The sequence below is a fragment of the Lutra lutra genome, chromosome 15 (assembly GCF_902655055.1).
Source record: "Lutra lutra chromosome 15, mLutLut1.2, whole genome shotgun sequence".
NCBI lineage: Eukaryota > Metazoa > Chordata > Mammalia > Carnivora > Mustelidae > Lutra > Lutra lutra.
The window spans coordinates 32,136,421-32,156,747 of NC_062292.1; the positions used below are offsets into that span (position 1 = coordinate 32,136,421).

The 20,327-nt window shown below is 40.6% G+C and overlaps 1 pseudogene; it reads left to right on the plus strand.

Annotated features, from left to right (window-relative positions):
- Window positions 1-20,327, plus strand: part of LOC125085570 (serine/threonine-protein kinase ULK2-like) — a 57,557-nt pseudogene that overhangs the window by 19,315 nt on the left and 17,915 nt on the right.

Here is a 20,327-nt window from a genome sequence, read left to right on the forward strand (position 1 = left end):
TGCTACTTATATCTGTCTGTTGATTTCATATACTGCAACTTTGCTGAATATGTTAGTTCTAATGGCTTTTTTTGTGTGAAATCATTTGGGCTTTCTGCATTTAAGATCATGTTATCCATGAACAGAAATAATTTTACTTCTTCCACTACAGTTCTAATGCCTTTTATTTCTTTCTCTTGCCTAATTGCTCTGGCTAGGAATTCTATGTAGGAACAGTGAGAGCAGGCGTCCTTGTCTTATTCCTGATCATAGAGAAAAGGCTTTCAGTCTTTAACCATTGAGTATGATATTAATTATGGGCTTTTTTTAAGGTTTTATTTATTTATTTGACAGACAAAGATCACAAGTAGGCAGAAAGGCAAGCAGAAAGAGACGAAGGGAAGCAGGCTCCCCACTGAGCAGAGAGCCCAATGCAGAGCTCGATCCCAGGACCCTGGGATCATGACCCAAGCCAAAGGCAGAGGCTTTAACCCACTGAGCCACCCAGGTGCCCCTACTTATGGGCTTTTTATATATGGTGTTTTTTATGTCAAGGTAATATTTTTTATTCCTAGTTTGCTGAATACTTTTTATCATTAAAGGATGTTGGAATTTTGTCAAATGCTTTTTCTGCATGAATTGACATGGTCATATGGTTTTTGTCTTCGTTCCATTAATGTAGGTATATTATAAATCACATTTGGTCATGATACATGATACTTTCAATGTATTGTTGAATTTGGTTTGCTAGTATTTTGTTGAGTATTTTTACATCAAATTTCATCAGAGGAACTGTTCTGGTTTTTTGTTTTTGTTTTTGTTTTTGTCTTTGGTAGTATCTACGCGTGGCTTTGGTACTAGTGTAATACTGAACTCAGAAGGAGTTCAGGAGTGTTTCCTCCTCTCTAATATTTTGAAAGATTTTGAAATATGTTGATGCTAATTCTTTAAATATTTGGTAGAATTCACCAGTGAAACATCTGGTCTTGGGCTTTTTTTTGTTAATGGGAACTTTTGATTACTGATCCAATCTCCTTAACTAGTTATGGTCCATTCAGATTTTCTCTTCCTTTATCATTCAAACTTGGTAGGCTGTGTGTTTGTAGAAAGTTATCAGTTTCTTGTAGGTTATCCAACTTGTTGGCAAGCACTTGTTTGTTCATGGTATTCTGTTATAATCCTCTCTATTTCTGTGGCATTAGTCGTCATTCCTTCTTTCATTTCTGATTTTGAGTCTTCTCTTTTTCTTACTTAACCCAGCTAAGTGTTGGTTTTGTTGATTTTTTTAAGTGCCAACTCTTAGTTTAATTTTTCTGCTTTCTCAGTTTTGTTTATCTCTGCTCTAATCTTCATGATTTCCTTTTTTTAAGGAAATGGGTTAAGTTTATACTTTTTTTGTAAGATTTATTTATTTGGGAGAGAGAGAGAGTGAGTGTGTGTGAGTGGGGGAAGCAGCAGAGGGAGAGAATCTTCAAGCAGACTCCCTGCTGAGAATGGAGCCCACGTGGGGCTTGATCTTACAACCCATGGGATAACAACCTGAGCCAAAAGCAAGAGTTGGATGCCCAACTGACTGAGCCACCCAGGTGCTCCAAGTTTTTACTTTTTATAATTTGAGGGGTAAAGTTAAGTTTTTGACTTGAGGTTTTTTTTTTTAATGTTAGCATTTACAGCCATAAACATCTATCTTAGTGCTGCTTTTGCTGTATTTCATAAGTTTTGGTATATTGTGTTTATATTTTCATTTTTCTCAAGATATTTTCTGATTTATTTTGTGATTTCTTCTTTGACCTCTTGTTTGTTTAAGAGTGTGTTGTTTAGTTTCTATGTATTTGTGGATTTTCTAGTTTTCCTTCTTCTGTTGATTTCTACTTTCTATCTATAATGATTGGAAAAGATACTTTGTATGATTTCAGTCTTTTAAAATTTTAAGATTTGTTTTGTGGCCTGATATGTCATCTATCCTGGAAAATGTTTCGTGTGCACTTGAGAAGAATGTATATTCTTCTGTTTGTGGTGGGAAGGGTGTTCTGTATATGTCTACAGGGTCTAGAGCATTGTTCAAGTCCTGTTTCTTTATTGCTCATTCATCTGGTTTTTCTGTCCATTATTGAAAGCAGAGTATTGAATTGTTCAGCTGTTAATGTGGAACTGTGCATTTCTCCCTTCAATTCTGTTGATACTTGCTTCATATATTTCGGAGCACTGATGTTTGATGCATAAATATTTATAATTGTTATATTTTCCTGGTTAATTGACCCTTTAGTAATGTCTCTTTTTGTCTCTTGTAACAGTGTTTGGCTGAAAGTGTCTGATATTAATATTGCCACTCCTGCTGCCCTTTGGTTACAATTTGCATGGAATATCTTTTTTTTTTAAAGATTTATTGGGTGCCTGGGTGGCTCAGTAAAGTGATTGCCTTTGGCTTAGGTCTTGATCCTGGAGTGCCAGGATCAAGTCCTGCTTCAGGCTCCCAGCTCAGTGGGGAGTCTGCTTCTCCCTCTGACCCTTACCCCCTCATGCTCTCTCTCTTTCTCTCTCAAATAAATAAATAAAGTATTTTTAAAATTTAAATTAAGGGGCGCCTGGTTGGTTCAGTGGGTTAAAGCCTCTTCCTTCTGCTCAGGTCATGATTTCAGGGTCCTGGGATCGAGTCCCAGTTGGGCTCTCTGCTCAATGGGGAGCCTGCTTTACCCTCTCTCTCTGTCTGCCTCTCTGCCTCCTTGTGATCTCCCTCTCTCTCAAATAAATAAATAAAATCTTTAAAAAAAAAGATATAGCAGTCCATGGGGCACCTGTCCTGAGTGGCTCCACTGGTTAAGCATCTGCCTTTGGCTCAGGTCATGATCCCAGGGTCCTGGGATCGAATCCCACATCAGGCTCCCTGCTCAGCAGGGAGTCTACTTCTCCCTCTGCCTGTTGCTCCCCAGCTTGTACTCTCTGTCTGTCTTTCTGTCAAATAATTAAATACAATCTTAAAAAAAAAAAGCTACAACAATCCATTTTAAGCTGAACTTCAGTTGCATACAAAAATTCTAGAGAGTATGGAAGTTTACTTCCCCTTCCCCCTTATGTTCCTGATGTCACAAATTGCATGTTTATGTGTTCCTAATAATCACATAGATCTATAGCTTTTTTGTTACTTTTGTCTTAGACTCTATACAAGAATTGGGACATACTGGTCTTCCAAGAGAGGGAAACAATAGTGATAGCAGAACTGTATAATGTCTCTGACAGCTTCTGTTCTGCAGAGGGAACAGCATGTCCCCCATGGGAGCTGCTCTCTCAGCCTGCTGCCCAGGGGTTGTGGCAGGAGTACACACACTAGGGGCTGTAGAAAGGGGTTTAGAGAGAGGTAGTGAGTAGTTTGAAAAAAAATCATACACTCTACCACAGGCTATTAAGTGCATGTGGAAACAGATTATTACAAATACATTAAAATTATGCTGTATGCAAAATCAAAATGGTCTGATGCAGGAACAAGATATATTCTCTGCAGAGCCATTAAAATCCTGGAGCTCCATGTCCCAACAACTATCACCTTGTAGGCCAGTTTTTATAATGTTAGTGGTAGTATATCTCATTCTTCCCTTAGAACCTCACTTTTATTGAAATTATTTTGAAATATTTCACTGTATTTCCTTTTAGGAAAATGTCTGACCTCTAGACAAAAATTCTTCATTTCAATAAAATAACAGCATATTGTATTTTGGGCAGACTGCTTAGTCTTTCTAGTATTCAATGCAGGTCAAAGATGACTTTCCACTCATGCTGGAGACTCGGGCCTACATAGACCTGCCCTCTCCTCACCTTGGGCTTAGGGAGTCAGGTGGTGGTTGAATCGTTTTATTAATATAAAGCTAGACAGAAAAGTGGCTGCAGTGGTCTTAGCTAGCTGGAGCTCTGGGAATTTCTCCAGGGAAGACCGTGTAGATGGAGCAAGTCTGCTTGGAGATTCTGTCTGGACAGACCAGATTTATAGGACACCTGGCATGGCTGCTCACATCCTCACATGCTGGGGGAGGATTGCCTGAGATTCCCTTGGACAGGGGCTTTGAATTATGTATGAAGTTGCTAAGTTTACTTCTTGGGGTAGTTTTATTCCACTCTAATTTTCCTTTGGTGATTAACTAGTACAGGAAAAATATCAGAGCTTGAATATGTATATATTTTTTAAAAAGCCCTCAATGTACACCAACAGTGTACTTACTCATTGAAGTGAGACTGTAGAAAGATGATATTTCTTCCTTCACATTCTGATCCTTAATGGTCTTACTGGTTGGCCTTTCAGTGGAACTTGGGCTCTAAGGCCTGTGTGCTCTGGGTTGCAGGCACTGTGGTTGGCGAGTAAAGTTTTGTAATGCTGTTTAGTTTCCAGTAGTAGAAGTTTTTTGTTTTTTTGTTTTTTTTTTTTTTAATTTTCAGGTTATCGATCAACTTCACAATCAGGTATATAAATATTAAAAGCACAAATCATTGTATTTAAAAGATAGTTAATGTTACACTTGTCACTAATATAACATTGGGTGCCGACTGTACCTTAGTACCGAAGGATGGGTGGATAAATAAATATATGATACTTAATGGGAATTACCTAAATGAAGAGTAGAGCTGATAGACTAAAAACTAGAAACAACAGTCCCGACCACAGCGTGGTTAACACCAAAGATGTAGTTTCCTCGCAAGATGAGAAGTCAAAATAAATGGTTGTTGCCTTCGTTTCTGTGGCTCAAGGAATTTGTCTCCAGTTCTTTTGGCAAGTTCTTCATGGTTTAGAGGTAGCTGCTGAAGCTCCAGCAAGTGTACCACGTTCCGGGTAGGAGGAAAGAGGAAGAATGGATAGAAGGCTTCTACTTAGACCTTACTGACGGAGAGAGAGAGATGGCTGCAAAGGAGTCTGGGATGTATTATAATTTCACTGAGCAAATCACCACCTTCCATAAAATTTGAGTTCTGCTAGTAAGAAAGAGTGGGTGAATGGCTATTGGGGAAAGCAGCTATGATCTCTATGATGAGATTTTTTCTTTTTATTTAAGTATGAGATACTCTAATGGTTCAGAAAGCCCTAAAGTCACACTTTAAAAGATAATCATACTGTTTGTTAGCTAACTAGATCTCTGATCTCTTTGTATCTGCAGTGTAATTTGAGAAAAAATTTTAGATTCATGGGGCTTTTTTAGTATTATAGACAGACAGAAGAATGAAATAAATCATCTTTTTTAAGGTCCAGTATTGTCCCTGATGTTTTGATAGGTTGTAGATTGAATTGAAAGGACATACTGTTTCCAAATTTATGAAAAGCAAGGAGAGAGGCTATTACAGAAACCCAGTACTAACACTTCAGCATCTGGACCTCAGACCGGTCATGTGCTTTGAGAGTTGTACAGTGTTATTTTCATCTTTTTAAAATTTAGAGTTCTTTGGGAATGCTTACTGCATTCATGACTTTTGTAAACATTCCAGTCATCTTTGCTCTTGAACTTCCTGTTCTTTTACCCAGCATATTTTCCTAGAAATATTTTTTTTCTCCTCACATAATAATGAATAGCAGAACATGAGCAGATGAAATAGAAATTTGCCAGCCTACAGACTTCTACTGTTGTAGAGGAATGTTTTTCTAGTTCTTATTAAGATTGTTAGTCCCAAAATGCTTATAAATGCCTGAAGAGTTCCAGTGTGATTTTTTTTTGACCTTATTTTTGAGAGTATCATTTTTTATTCACATGAATGTGATCATTTGGTCTCTTCTAGAATTTTCTCTAAATATCACCAAGGTGTCAAATGAAAGAGAAACAGTCTCACTTGGATTTCTTTCCTTTTTCAATCCATGATCGTTGCAGTCAGTGTCAGCCCACTATGTCGCCTAAGAGTGAGACAGCACCAATTCCAGTTCCTACGCAGATAAGGAATTATCAGTGCATAGAACAGAATCTTACATCTCCTGCCAACTCTGGCACAAATCTACATGGTTCTCCAAGGTAAGCGAGTATTTTTTTTCCTTCTTTTTCTTTTAAAAAATTTGTTGTTTTTGAAAGATCTGTTACTTTCCATGGTTTAACATAATCTCTTACCTGTGTGTATCATGGAGGTGTACAAAACTGAAGAATAAAAATCTTCTGTAATGAATCTATTTTTTTAAGATTTTATTTATTTATTTGACAGACAGAAATTACAAGTAGGCAGAGTGGCAGTCGGTGGGGGTGGGGAGGCAGGCTCCCCGCTGAGTAGAGAGCCCAATGCGGGGCTTGATCCCAGGACCCTGAGATCATGAACTGAGCCAAAGGCAGAGGCTTAACCCATTGAGCCACCCAGGCGCCCCTATAATAATTCTATTTAAATGGTGGTTAAGCTTAGCTGGATGATATAGTAGGATATGTATATATAGTAATTCTTAAGAATTAAGGAAGAACTTATTAAAGATGAAACCTCACTGGTTGTACAGATCATTTACGTATTATTTATTTCCTCTACATCCTGAAACCCCACTAAGGTAGGAAGAATGAAAAGGTCTAAGTCCACAAAGGTAAGTCAGGTAAGAACACATGCTCAGTGGATGGGAGGTTTCAGCACCTTTCTGGAAAACAGAAACAAGATGAAAGGGGGTCCCACTATAGTAGGGCCAGTGTCAGAGTGCCCCACGGTGCCCCCGAGACCCCAGCCACCAGACCTCAGGGAAGGCAGGGCTGCAAGTGAAGCATAAGGCTGAAGACAAAAAAGTGCAATCTGGACTAAATAGCAAGAATGCAAAGACAAGAAAACTTATTTAGAAAATGTGTACCCTGAGAAGTAGGGTAGAGACTGCATTTGTAAATTAGAACAGAATGCTGTTGAAAACAATCAATGTCAAAAAGACCTCTTGGACATTCCAAAATATAACTGAAGAAAATAAAAATAAATGTTGAAAGACAAAGTTGAGGCTGTATCTGAAATAGATCAATTAAATAAAGAAGATGGAAACTATGAATAAAAAATATTCTTTCAACATTAGAGAAGGTGGGCATTCCAGAAAGAACAAGCTGAAGAAGAAAATTTCCAGGAAATAATCAAGAAAAATTTTCTAGAATTGGAGAGTAGAAGATTTTAGATTAAAAGGGCTCTCCAAATGCATAATTCAATGAATGGAAAAAGATTCACGCTGTCATAGGATGAGATGAAAACTCATGAGAGCTTTCTACAAAGGATGTTTTGGAGCAAAACCTGTGAAAATTGTTAATGCATGTATCTTTTGAGCCAGCACTTGAACTTCTGATAACTTGCTCTGTAGATATACAGTCCTTGCCTGTGTATGAAGCTACACATATACAGGTTGTTAATTTGATAATAGCAGAGGATGAGAAATAAGCCAAGTGCCCACCAGTAAGCAACTGAGTCCTTAACGTCTGTCTGACAGTGGAGCACCTTCCTTGAAGAGGAAGGAAGCTCTCTCTGTACTGAGGTAGAAAAATTTCCAAGATATATTATAAAATGAGAAAAGCAAAGTGATAGCAGAATTAGCAGTGGTTTTCAAAGTGTGGTTTGTATGTGACTCCCTTTTGAAAGGTTCATGAGGTCAAGACTATTTTCATAAAGATACTGGGACACAATTGGCTTTTTTTCGCTATGTTGACATATGCACTAATGATACAGAAACAATGACGTGCAAACTGCTAGTGCCTTAAAATGCATCAAGGTAGTGGCACCCAAAAGCACTGTGGTATTTCATATCTTTTACCACCACACAGTAGTGGTACCAAAGAATGTCTTTAAGGAAGCAGTAAAAGTTACTATTTCTCTTTGAAAATCGCAACCTTGAGTAGCTTGTGGGCATAAAGCACTTTTGGTGCACATTGGAGTAGTTCTCTTAAGGAAAAGCACTTGCATGATTGTTTCAGTTGCAAGTTGAACTCACCCTGTTTTTCATGGAACACCATTTTTTCATGGAAGAACAGCTGACAAGCTATCAGTTGTAGGCATTGGGCAGCCATTTTGTTGAAAACAGTTGAACGAAGTCTGCCATTCCTAGAAAACAAGTGACATAAAATTTGAGCTCTTGAGCAAGAATTAGAATTTTTTAAAATATACTCACCATATTCACCACTGTGATCTTGACAGCTTCTCTTATGCCTTGATGGCCACTTCTGTTAAGATTTGTGGTGATATTTTGTTATGGATGTGACTTTTTGATATTGTGTGATATGTCAACATTTGGAATATCTGCATATACTCATTCAAAATGCCAAGTGTTTAAAAATCCTGCATGGATAAAAAATCTGGTCCAAGCACATGATATCCTAGTATAAAACAAAATTTCATTGGCATGGTTTCAGATTCCACATTGCAATGATTCTTTTAGATCATCCAGGAGTCCAATGGGTGAGTTTTGGTGTAGTCTCAAAGACAAGCTTCACAAAAATCTGAAAAGACTACCAAAATATTCCTCCCTTTTCTGGCTACATGTCTGTGTAAGGCTGGATTTTCTCTATGTGTGTCCCACCATATATGTGCTACAGAAAAGATTGAATGCACAAACAATTCTGAGAACCCAACTACTGAGCCAGACATTAGAGATTTTAAAAAATGTAAAACAGTGTTGTGCTTCTCATGAATTTATTTTGTTTGGAAAATATAATTAATTTTCATAATCTTACAATACATGTAATAAGTTTATTCCTTTTAATGAATTATTAATTACCAGTTTTTTCAGTTTTAGCTTCTCATACAGTAAGTTTCAACAGATACAAGTTTTATAAATAAAAACTCTGGGATAAGGGCACCTGGGTGGCTCAGTCATTTAAGCATCTGACTCTTGATTTCAGTTCAGGTCATGGTCTCATGGTCGTGAGATCAAGCCCTGTGTTGGTCTCTGTGCTGAGTGTGGAACCTGCTTAAGATTCTCTCTTTTCCTCTGCCCCTCCACCCGCAATCCCCTCTCTCTCCCTCTCTTAAAAAAAAAAAAATTCTGGGCTATTCAGTAATTTTAAGTGTATAAAGGGAACCAAAAACAAACAAACAAAAATAGCTGGTATGGTATACATTACCTTTGTTAAAACAAGATGAAAATAAGATTATATTTTCAGTTTGTTTGCTTGTATATGACTTAAGGAATTCTGAAAGGATATCTTAGAAACTAAAAATAGTGGCAACCTTTGGAGTAGGACTGAGGGAGTGTCGAGAAGTAGGCAGACAGAATATAAGGATGGGAGGAAGACTTCATGTCATATAACTTTATACATTTTCTATTTGTTCCATGTGATTATATTACATATTTTTAAAAGTTCTACTCCCTGACATGTTGTTAGGAAGTTTTAGAAAAAAAGGAAGGAGAGCCCAGAACCTGCCAGAGAGCGAGTCACTTTATTTTTCATTTCAGATCTGCAGTGGTACGAAGGTCCAACACCAGCCCACTGGGCTTCCTTCGGCTGGGATCCTGCTCCCCAGTGCCTGCAGACACAGTGCAGACAGTTGGATGAAGACTCTCCACTGGTCTTCCAGGCCTTACTCACCTTCCCCTTTGGGTAAGGAGAGTGGAACTGTTGTTTTCACCTGATCTGACAGACAGACAGATCTGACATGACACTGTCTTTAGGAGCTCATGATGGCAGTGAGTTTCAGCTGACGGGGAGCCATATCATACCCCGCCCACTCTCTACCTTCTCCCCGGCCTGTGTCAGCATCCCCAGATACGTTTGTCTTTGTCGGGACCGCTGTTGGAAATGTAAAATGGATCTCAGGGATAAAAAGTATTTCCACTGGGTTTGGGCTCCAAACGCACAAAATCAGAAACCCTAGATAATAATTGCATGAAACACCTAACCTACTGTCCACTCAGATTTGTGAGGATTAAGAGACACTCGTGTGTACAGCAGCGCTGGCTTGGGTCCCCTGGGGGCCTTCCAGCTCTGGGAGGAAGATGGTGGCAGCTTCAGCCTGGGTCTTTCCACCTCGCCTGGGAAGTCTGCAAGGCACAGGGGGGATCCCTGCATGAGCAGCCCCACAGCCCAGGCAACAAAACCCCAAACAAACAGAAAAACGAACCTAAAACCACAATTTTCATGAACTGAGAGACAAAATGCTCCAACTTCAGAAAACATGCAAGTCAGGCCAAAGCAGCTGAGACTGCAGAATCTGAGGGAGATGGCACCAGTGATCTGGTGCAGAGTGATCTGGGGCAGAGCAGGGTGGGGGGCAGAGAGGGCCCTGGGGCAGCAGGTCTCAAACTGGGTGCCCCATATAAATATATAAATATATATATATATATATATATATATATATATATATATATATATTTTTTTTTTTTTTTTTTTTTACTTCTAAAAGGTAAATTTTTATACCCCTGTATAGGGCTCAACTCTCAGGCAAAACTGCAGAGGTAGGAGTAGGGAACAGAAGAAATTCCAAGAGGAGACAGGATGCGAAGGATTGAAGTATGCCCAGGAGACCTGATTCAAAAAAAACACCACCATAATGTTAGTTTTTAAAAATGTGTATCACCACACCTATTATAGTGGTTCCGAAGCTGCTGTTTAGCTGAAAAATCTTCCCCAAGCAAAATCCTGGCCCTCCCTCACTCCCTCAGCAGTTCCTGAGGCACCTCAGGGTCTCCTGAGACAAGAGCCAAGCCTTGTCCTTGCCCTCAAGGAAAAGGCCCCTCCTCGGGCTCTAACCTTGCTTGCCTGTGTAACCACCTGGCTACAGACCTACGTCTCCTGTCTGCTTCATCTCCCTGAGCTCTCCCAGCTCTTCCTCTGGTTGGTTTGGGTTCTCAGAGGTGGATGCAGAGAAGGGAGCCACAGAGACATGCCAGAACGACGGGGGAGGTGCCTGGGATGGGTGCGGGGGGCAGGGAGAGGAGGGCTCTGGGGGAGCCCCTTCAGACCTCCTTGCAGCCCTGACCCCTGTGAGGGAGGGGGGAGGTAGGAGGAGTGGGTCCGGGAACCTTGACTAGAGTGACTAGAGTGAATTAATTCTAAGGACATTTTAGCCAGGCCCCAGGGGTGTCCCCAAGCCCTAGATAGTCCAAATTTCCTGACCTGCTTGAACCAGCCTGGACGAATGCCGCGTCCATGTGCAGGTGTTGGCTGTGTGCAGCCTCGGGGAGCAAGGCTTGGGACGGGCGGCAGGAGCATGGTGAGTGCAGAAGGACAGAAGCTGGGCCATCCGCCGGCTGTGCTGTCCACTGGCTGGGATCCATGCAGCTCCACAGCCTCCAACACCATGAGCTCCTTCCTCCTCGGTCTGACGTCACCAACCGGTTGCAGGCATTGGTTTGTTCCCGTGGCTCTCTTTCCTGCTGCCCTTGTTTCAAGGCTGATTCTGCGGTTCTTTAGATTGTTGTGTGCCCAGCACCCAGCACCCAGCACGCTGGTCAGTAAGTGCCCGCTGAAATAAAGCTTTGCTCATCTGGCTTTGTCAAGTGTCATGTATGGTGCAGCTGGTGCATGGCTCACCTGCTCCTTCCGGCACTGGTTTTGAATCACCTCTTGTTCCTTTCCCTGTTTCCCTGCTCACAGTTGGAACCATTCTGGAGCAGCTGAGTCAGTGCTGCTGTGGGCATCCCCAGGGTCACAAATCCAGGAGTAGAAACTTATCAGGTAGGAGATCTGCTTGGCATATTAATAATTTTAATCCTGTTATAAGTGGATTTGAGTTGTTTTTCTAGCCTTACCAGAGGAATAGAACTGATAGGAAATACTCTATCTGTTGTCCTACTTTCTAAGATCTTGGTCTAATAGGCTTTAACATATCATATAGTTAATCAGGTATCTCCTTTGGGTATCTTTTCTCTTGCAAGTTGTTAATTAACTGAGCTAAATTTTGGTCATTGTCGTGTAGATAATAAAAACCAATATAGGGGCACCTGGGTGGCTCAGTTGGTTTCTGTCTTCGGGTCAGGTCTTGATCCCAGGGTCCTGGGATTGAGCTCTGTGTCGGGCTCCCTGCTCGGTAGGAAGCCTGCTTCTCCTTCTCCCACCTCCCACCTACCCTGCTGGCTTGTGTTCCCTCTCTCACTGTCTCTCTGTCAAGTAAATAATAAAATCTTTGGGGGGAAAAAAAGGAAATAAATCCAATCTAGAAAATGAAATTTCATTCCTTTAATACTGTTCTTGATAACAGCTGCTAGTTAGCATGAGATAAACAAGAAATATAGTTTATTTGCTTTAATATAAAATATATAAAAGATATGTGCAAATCACACTTTTATTAGTCAAATTTTATATGTGAATTTGAGGAGTTGGCTAATTAAAGGAATCCTGTGTCACTGAGAAAAGCACCTTTTCTTAGTTTTTCAGTTTTTCATATTTTGTGTTTCCCTAAAAATAAACCTTAGATGACTTTCTCCAGATTTATAACATTCTGCTACTAATTTTATTTATTTCTATGTGCATACTTATGCATATATACACGTACACACGCACACACACACAGAGACGGCAGAACCCAGTTCTGAAAGATTAAATACCAGATTTAGGATGAGATTAGGCTAGAAGCGGTCAGTAGCAAAAACTCCAGTTTCCTTTTTGGGAAGATTATGGTTATAGGTCCGTACCTATAAATTATTGGTGGTAGTTTGGCTTGCAACAAGCTCAAAAGAATTTGTATCTGGAGCTCCGGGCTGGCTTAGTAGACCTGAAGTTGGCAACAAGGTCTGTGCAGAGCAGTCCTCTTGCCTTTCCAGCTGTTCACCGTATCAGGACCCTATTTCTCAGGCTCTTACTGCGGTGTCCCCTGAGGAGGCAAGAGTTCCTGTGGACGAGGGTTTTCTTTGTGGAGAACAGGGACGCTTTAGGTTGCAAATGAATTTAATTCATGAGACTAATAAAAATAATTAAATTATCCATATATGCTTGTGATTTTTAGGCAAGTAAAATAAAATCCCAAAAAAGTGTATTATCTAATTAGATAAACGGTTATTCTGGATTGGTTTGAAAAGTTTCTTTTAGCTGCTAGGTGAGAAAAGAGAGTAATACATTGATATCCCCAAGTATGCATTCACATAAGTAGAAATCATTTGGTTTCAGTTCAACAGAGGTTTTCATAGTTTTTTTTTTTTTTTTAATATTATATGTATTTATTTGAGAGAGAGAGAGAGAACAAGAGAGGAGAGAGGTCAGTGAGAGAAGACTCCCTGCCGAGCAGGGAGTCCGATGTGGGACTCAATCCCGGGACTCCAGGATTATGACCTGAGCTCAAGGCAGTCACTTAACCAATGGAGGCACCCAGATACCCAGGTTTTTGTAGTTTTTATTGACATTGATCATTTATGATGTAGTTCTCTTGTGCTAATTAGAGTTATCTGCTAGCTGCTGCTAAGAGCGGCTAACGTACCCACCACCATTACCACCTATCCCCAAAATCATCTCTTGCCAAATACACAATTTTAAAAATATCTCCTGAAGAACATGACATTCATTAGACTTCCCATTTCGAGTACTGTCCTCTGACTTCTTCAGTGTTTGCCTGCACTCTGGGTTAACCTGCATGTGTGTCCGTGGCAGGTTCCCCAGTGCCACTGGTTCCATCACCACAGTCTCTCCAGTCGGGCGCTAGGCTGCAGAGCACCCCGACCCTCACTGACATCTACCAGAACAAGCAGAAACTCAGAAAGCAGCACTCAGACCCCATGTGCCCATCCCACGCCAGGGCTGGGTACAGCTATTCACCTCAGCCCAGTCAGCCCGGCAGCCTCGGAACCTCTCCCACCAAGCACATGGGGTCCTCTCCTTGCAGTTCAGACTGGTTCTTTAAAACTCCTTTACCAACCATCACTGGCTCTGCTACTAAGGTGTGTTCGTTAAGCTCTTTAGTCGGCATGATGACTTTGTTCAGTTAACGTTCGTTACATGGAGCACGGGGTGCTGTGTGGTGAGTTCAGGTCCAGCAGCAGACCACCACAGAGAGACTGGAACAGAGAAGTCTGTTGCTCACATGTCTTGGCAGAAGTACCTGGCATGCCTCAAGAGACTACACGGGGATGTCCAGGCAGGTGCAGACAGAGACAGGACCCAAGGCACATGCATTTATTAGGGTCCGGGATGGAGGACTTTGGGGTTCCTGAGCTAAAGCAGGATTGGTCAGTTTGAGCCAAAATAATGGGATTCTAGTAAGCTCCACAGGAGTCTTTGTGTGTGCAACATTCAAGGGGAAAGCCTGGGGGATGGGGGAAACTAGACCACCAGGGGTGTTGAAGGAGTCATCTCCAGAATTTAAATGTACTTGTGACCGCAGTCTGCTCTCAAGGGCCTGCACTTGCATGTGGGGCCGGTGTCCGTTTAAGGCCCTGCAGCTTCGTGGCCACATGGAGTGATGCGGAGTCCGCAGTGCTGTGGGGTAGCTTAGCTGAGCTCACAACACTAGTCCCCTTGTCCCCCGGGGATATGCTCCAAGACTCTCCGCAGTTGACTGAAACCACAGATAGTATGATAAAGGTTAATTTATAAGTTAGGCATGGTGAGAGATTAATAACCATAACTGATAATAAAATAGAACAGTTATAATAGGCCACAATGAAAGTTAAGTGAATGTGGTCTCTCTCTCTCAAAATACACCCAGAATATATATAATATATAATAATCATGGGGCAGGTTTTTTTTAAGATTTCATTTCTTGGGGTGCCTGGGTGCTTAGTCGATTAAGCATCTGCCTTCAGTTCAGGTCATGATCCTGGGGTCATGGGATCGAGCCCCACATCAGGCTCCCTGCTCAGTGAGGAGCCTGCTTCTCCCTCTCCCTCTCCCTCTGCCTCCCACTCTGCCCGCTTGTGATCTCTGTCAAATAAATAAATAAAATCTTAAAAAAATTATTTATTTGAGAGAGAGAAAAAGTACAAGTGATGGTGGGAGGGGCACTGGGAGAGGGAGAAGCAGAGGATGTGAGGTGGGAACAGGCCTGTGTGGAGAGATGAAGTGAGGGAGTGATGTAGGCATGTGACCCAGCGTTAGCCTACCACTGACCTTCTGCCGGTGTATCGGAAGGAGGATCACCTGCTTCTAGACCAGGGTCAGCCACAGAAAGCAAAGCTATGATGGGGGCTACTGTGCTTGATAGAAAAGATTCATGGTGATATTGAATAGCTACCATTTAAGGAGGACTTGCCATGAGCCAGGCACAGTCTAAGTACTTCATGCCGAATGCTTTTTATACATGATCCCACTGATTCCTGAAGAAAGGAAGTTGAGGCCAGAGAGAACGAGTGAGCTGTCCATGGCCGCAGAGGCTGTCAGTGGAAGAGGCAGGATGTGAATCGAGGTCTGACTTAGATCTGACGATTCCGAATGCTGCACACGGGGTAGTAACCAGTTTGCATGTGATTCCTCAGACCACAGCTCCTTTCAAATACCTAAAACGCAAGCATCTTCCAACCAGCTAGCCATGGTGACTCACCACGGGCCCTCTGAAGGGCAGACTAAAGACAGGAGCGAGCCACAGGAGTACCCTCATTGTCTCCTAGCTCAAGGCGGTGAGAGGCAGAAGCCTGAGCAGCAGAACAAAATGGTGTTTGGCAGGTAAAAGACACCATTCCCTCCCAGCCTTCAGTGTGAAAACTGCAATAGCACATCTATTTCTATGATAAGGACAAACCAGACCAAATTAGTTTAGTAGCTGGTCTACACCACTTGGGTAATGATATGAACTGTATACATTTAGAATCTGTGAAAACCACAGGTGCTTCCTGTGACTGAATACAGAGTCCTCACTGAATTTCCTGAATGTTCTATGTATGCTTTTTGTTTATTTGGGTTATTGAAGTTCATCTCTACCCTGAATTGTCTGATACCTATTTTTTGTCTCCTTATTCTCTGACTTCCCTTTAACCCTTTGTGGCTTGGCTTTAATCTCCCTTATTATTTTAAATATTGGGATTTTTACAGTATACTTTCCAGGGATGCCTGGGTGGCCTCTGTCTTCAGCTCAGGTCATGATCACAGGGTCCTGGAATCCAGTTCCACATTAGGCTCCTTGCTCAGCAGGGAGTGTGCTTCTCCCTCTGCCTCTGCCTGCCTCTCTGCCTGCTTGTGCTCTCTCTTTCTCTGACAAATAAATAAGTAAATAAGTAAGTAAATAAATAAATAAATAAAATTAAATAAAGTATACTTTCCATTATGAACATCATGCCTTCTTTCTAGATCTGTCAGTGCTGGGAAATTATCAGACCAACAAGCGAAGATACCTTTAGGTGGACACCAGGGCAGCACAGACAGTTTAAATACAGAACGACCAATGGATACAGGTTAGAAAATGGGGTTTCTTTCTAGGTAGGTTATTTGCTAGTATGTGCATTGGTTTACTGTTATTGCTGCCACAGATTAGCACAAGTGTGCTGTTTTTAAAACAACACAAACATAGCGTTGTACAGTTTCAGAGGTCAGAGGCCTGCAGTGAGTTTCTCTGGGCTAAAATCAGTATGTTGACAAGGCTGCATTCCTTCTGGAGGTTGTAGGGGAGAATGCATTTCCTAGGCTTTTCCAGCATCTAGAGACTGCCCTCATTCCTTGGCTTGGGGTCCCCTTCCATCTTGAAAGCCAATGATGGCCGGTCTAGACTCCGACCTCCTGCCTCCCTATTCTACATTTAATGGATCCTTGTGATTACATTGGACCCGCTGGATAATCTAGGATAATTTCTTTATATTTAAGCCAGTTCCATCTGCAACTTTAATTACCTTATGCCATGTAATGTAGCCTATTTACAGGTTCCAGACGTTAATCCATGGACATCTTTTGGCTGGGTTGGAGGGCAGGAGAAAGTCGTTGTTTTACCTGTCTGATTCTGCTGACTGTTCACACACTCCCTGAGATTTCTTCACCCACTCCCTACCACTTCATCTTTTTTTCTTAGCACATCAAGACAGATGCTTGTGGGGTGTCTTAATCACCACCAGTTCTGAGTTAGGAGGAATTCTGACCCAAGACTGGTTTTTATTGGTTGGGTAATACTGACCAAAGTTAGCTTAAATACACTTGTAGTCTTGAGCATTTCTTATACAGTGAGTGAGTAGATCCTATAAAAAACACCATAGGTCACTGAGATCCCCTAGCCTTTTTCATAGTTGTTTCAGGGACAGTTATGTCTACAGATCCACAACTAGATTAATTGGATTACTGCTTGTCAAAAAGTAAAACAAAGGGCCGGTTGCAGACCATAACCTAGACTTATTTAACCAAATTTTCAGGGAATGGATTCTGGGAATGAGTACTTTTAACAGCTCCTGTGTTCCTGAACGGCTCAGTTGGTTAAGTGTCTGCCTTCAGCTCACATGATGTTCACAGGGTTCTGGGATCGAGCCCCACATTGGGCTCCCCACTCAGCAGGGAGCCGCCTTCTCCCTCTCCCACTGCCCCTCCCCACCCCCACTCATGCTCTCTCAAATAAATAAATAAAATCTCAAAAAAAAATACTCTCCCCATGATTATTATATACACTTAAATTTGGGATTCACCATTGTTATCTTTTCTCATTTTCTCTATAATTTTTTACTGACTCTCCCATTAGCATCTGAAGAAGGAAATAATCTGGACCATCAAATATCTGATTGAACATGGTTTCTAATCCAAAGAGACTACTCCACTCTTTTCTTGCTTGCATGGTTTCTGAAGAGAAGTCCAATGTAATTCTTACTCTTGTTCTTCTATAGGTGAGGTACTTTTTCTTTGGCTTCTTTCAAGATTTTTTCCTTGTCTTTGATTCTGTGCAGTTTGATATATGTCTAGGTGTAGTTTTTTTGTTTGTTTGTTTGTTTGTTTGTTTGTTTTTGTATTCATCCTTGTTGGTGTTCTCTGAGTTTCCTGGATATGTGTTTTGGTTCTGACAGTAATTTTGGAAAATTCTCGATCATTACAACTACAAATATTTCTTCTGTTCCTTTCTCTCTCTCTTCCCCTCTGATATTCCCTTTACATATATGCTATACTTCTGTAGCTTCCCACAGTTCTTGACTATTCCGTCTTTGTTTTCATTTTTCTTTGTATTTGCTTTCCAGTTTTGGAAGTTGATATTGGCTCATCTTCAAGCTGTTTCTCTCCTGAGCCATGTCCATCTACTGGGGAGCTCATCAAATGCATTATTCATTTCTGTTTCAGTGATTTTGATTTATAATGTTTCCTTTTGATTCTTTTGTAGAGTTTCCGTTCTCTCTGATTATGTTACCAATCTCTTCTTACATGTTGTTTACTTTTCCCTAATGAGCCCTTAGCATATTAACCATATTTATTTTAAATTTTTAGTCTGATAATTCCAGTCTGTGCTGTATGTGAGTCTGGTTATGAAGATTGCTCTGTTTCATCAAACTGTTTTTACCATTAAGTATATCTTTAAATTTTTTTTTTTGAAAGCCTGACCTGATATATTGGATAGAAGGAATTGAATTAAATATCACAAGTTTTTTTTTGTTTGTTTGTTTGTTTGTTTTCCTGGCTAGGAGTTAGGCCATGCTTAGTGTTTGCAGTAGCTGTAGGTGTCAGGCTAAACCTCTCTGTGTTCTTTTTGGGTTTCCCTAGATACCCCTTCTTAAATAACATCTGACACCCTTGCCTAACTCTGTATTCTTTCCTGAGAGTTTTGTATCTTATCTCTTACATGTAGACCTGTGATCCACTTTAACTGACTTTCTTGTGGATGATGTGATGTAGGGGTCTGCCTTCATTCTTTTGTGTGTAGATATTCAGTGGTGCCAGCACCGTTTATTGCAAAGATTATTCTTTCTTCCATATTGCATTGTTTTGTTAGCCTTGTCAGAAAAATCTGTCGACTATAAATGTGTTTATTTTTGGATCCTAATTCTATTTCACCAATCTATATGTCTTTTATTGTGTTGGTACCATACTGCCTTGATTATTATACCTTTATAGTAACCAAGGAAATGAGAGTCCTTTGTTCTTCATTTTCAAGATTGTTTTGGTTATTCTGGGTCCTTGAGTTTCCATTGTGAAATGGAAATTTTATGAAGTGAAATTTTTCCCTGGGCTGCTAAGTTGCTTTCACATATGAAAATCAGATAATGTAATACATAATACTCAATATGTTAGAAATAGAATTTACTCACCTGATAAAGAACATCTATGAAAAATGCACAACTAACATCTTATTTAAAGGTGGAAGATTGAATATTTTCCCTCTAAGATCACGAAACAGACAAAGATACCCATTCTCACCACTTCTATTCTACATTGTACCAGAGGCTCTAACCAGGTCAATGGAGCAAAAACAAAAAACAAAACACCCAGCTTGGAAAGGAAGAAGTAAAACTACCTCTCTTCACAGATGGCATGATTTTGTATGTAGAAAATCCTAGGTAATCCACTAAAAAACTATTTGAACTAATAAATTCAGCAGCATTGCAGAGTACAAGATCAGCACCCAAAAACCCACTGTATTTCTTATACACTGGCAAGAAACAATCTGAAAGTGACATTAAGAAAACAATTCTGTGTAAGATACCATCAGAAATAATAAAATACTTAGGAACAAATTTATACTTGTAAACTATAAAACTTTGGTTCTGGAAACTACAAAACACTGATGAGATAAATTAAAGACATAAATAAATGGAAAGAAACCCTGTATGTATAGATCAGAAGACTTAATATTGTTAAGTTGGCTGTACTTTCCAAATGAGCTGTAGACTGAATGAAACCTCTATATGTGACACATGATTTTCCTCTTACTGCTCCAAAGCTTGTCTCCTAGTCTTTGGCTTTTACGGTTTTACTGTGATGTTTCTGGGTGTGGCTCTCTTTGAGTTTATCTTCCGTTGAGTTTGTTGTGCTTCCTGGATATAGAGATTAATATTTTTCATCAGACTTGAGAAATTTTAAGCCATTATTTATTTGGGTATTCTTTTCTGCTTTTTTCTGCCTCTCCTCTCCTCCTGGCACCCCTAGCATGCCTATAATCCACATTATGCATAGGTACACTTAGTGGTATCTCCTAGTTCTTTTGAGGCTCTCTTTTCACTCTGTGCTGCACATTGTACAGTCTCTATCAATTTATCTTCAAGGTCATGGATTCTTTCTTCTGCCAGTTCACATGTGCTTTTGAACCCCTGTGGTGAATTTTTAATTTCAGTTATTGTTCTTTTTAACTCTTGAATTTGCACTTGGTTCTTTTTTTTTAAAGATTTTATTTATTTATTTGAGAGAGAGACAGTGAGAGGGAGCATGAGCTAGGAGAAGGTCAGAGAGAGAAGCAGACTCCCCGTGGAGCTGGGAGCCCGATGCGGGACTCGATCCCGGGACTCCAGGATCATGACCTGAGCCGAAGGCAGTCGTCCAACCAACTGAGCCACCCAGGCGTCCCTGCACTTGGTTCTTTTTTATAATCTCTCTCTTTAATGATATTCTCTATTTGATGAGACATTATGATCATAGTTTAAT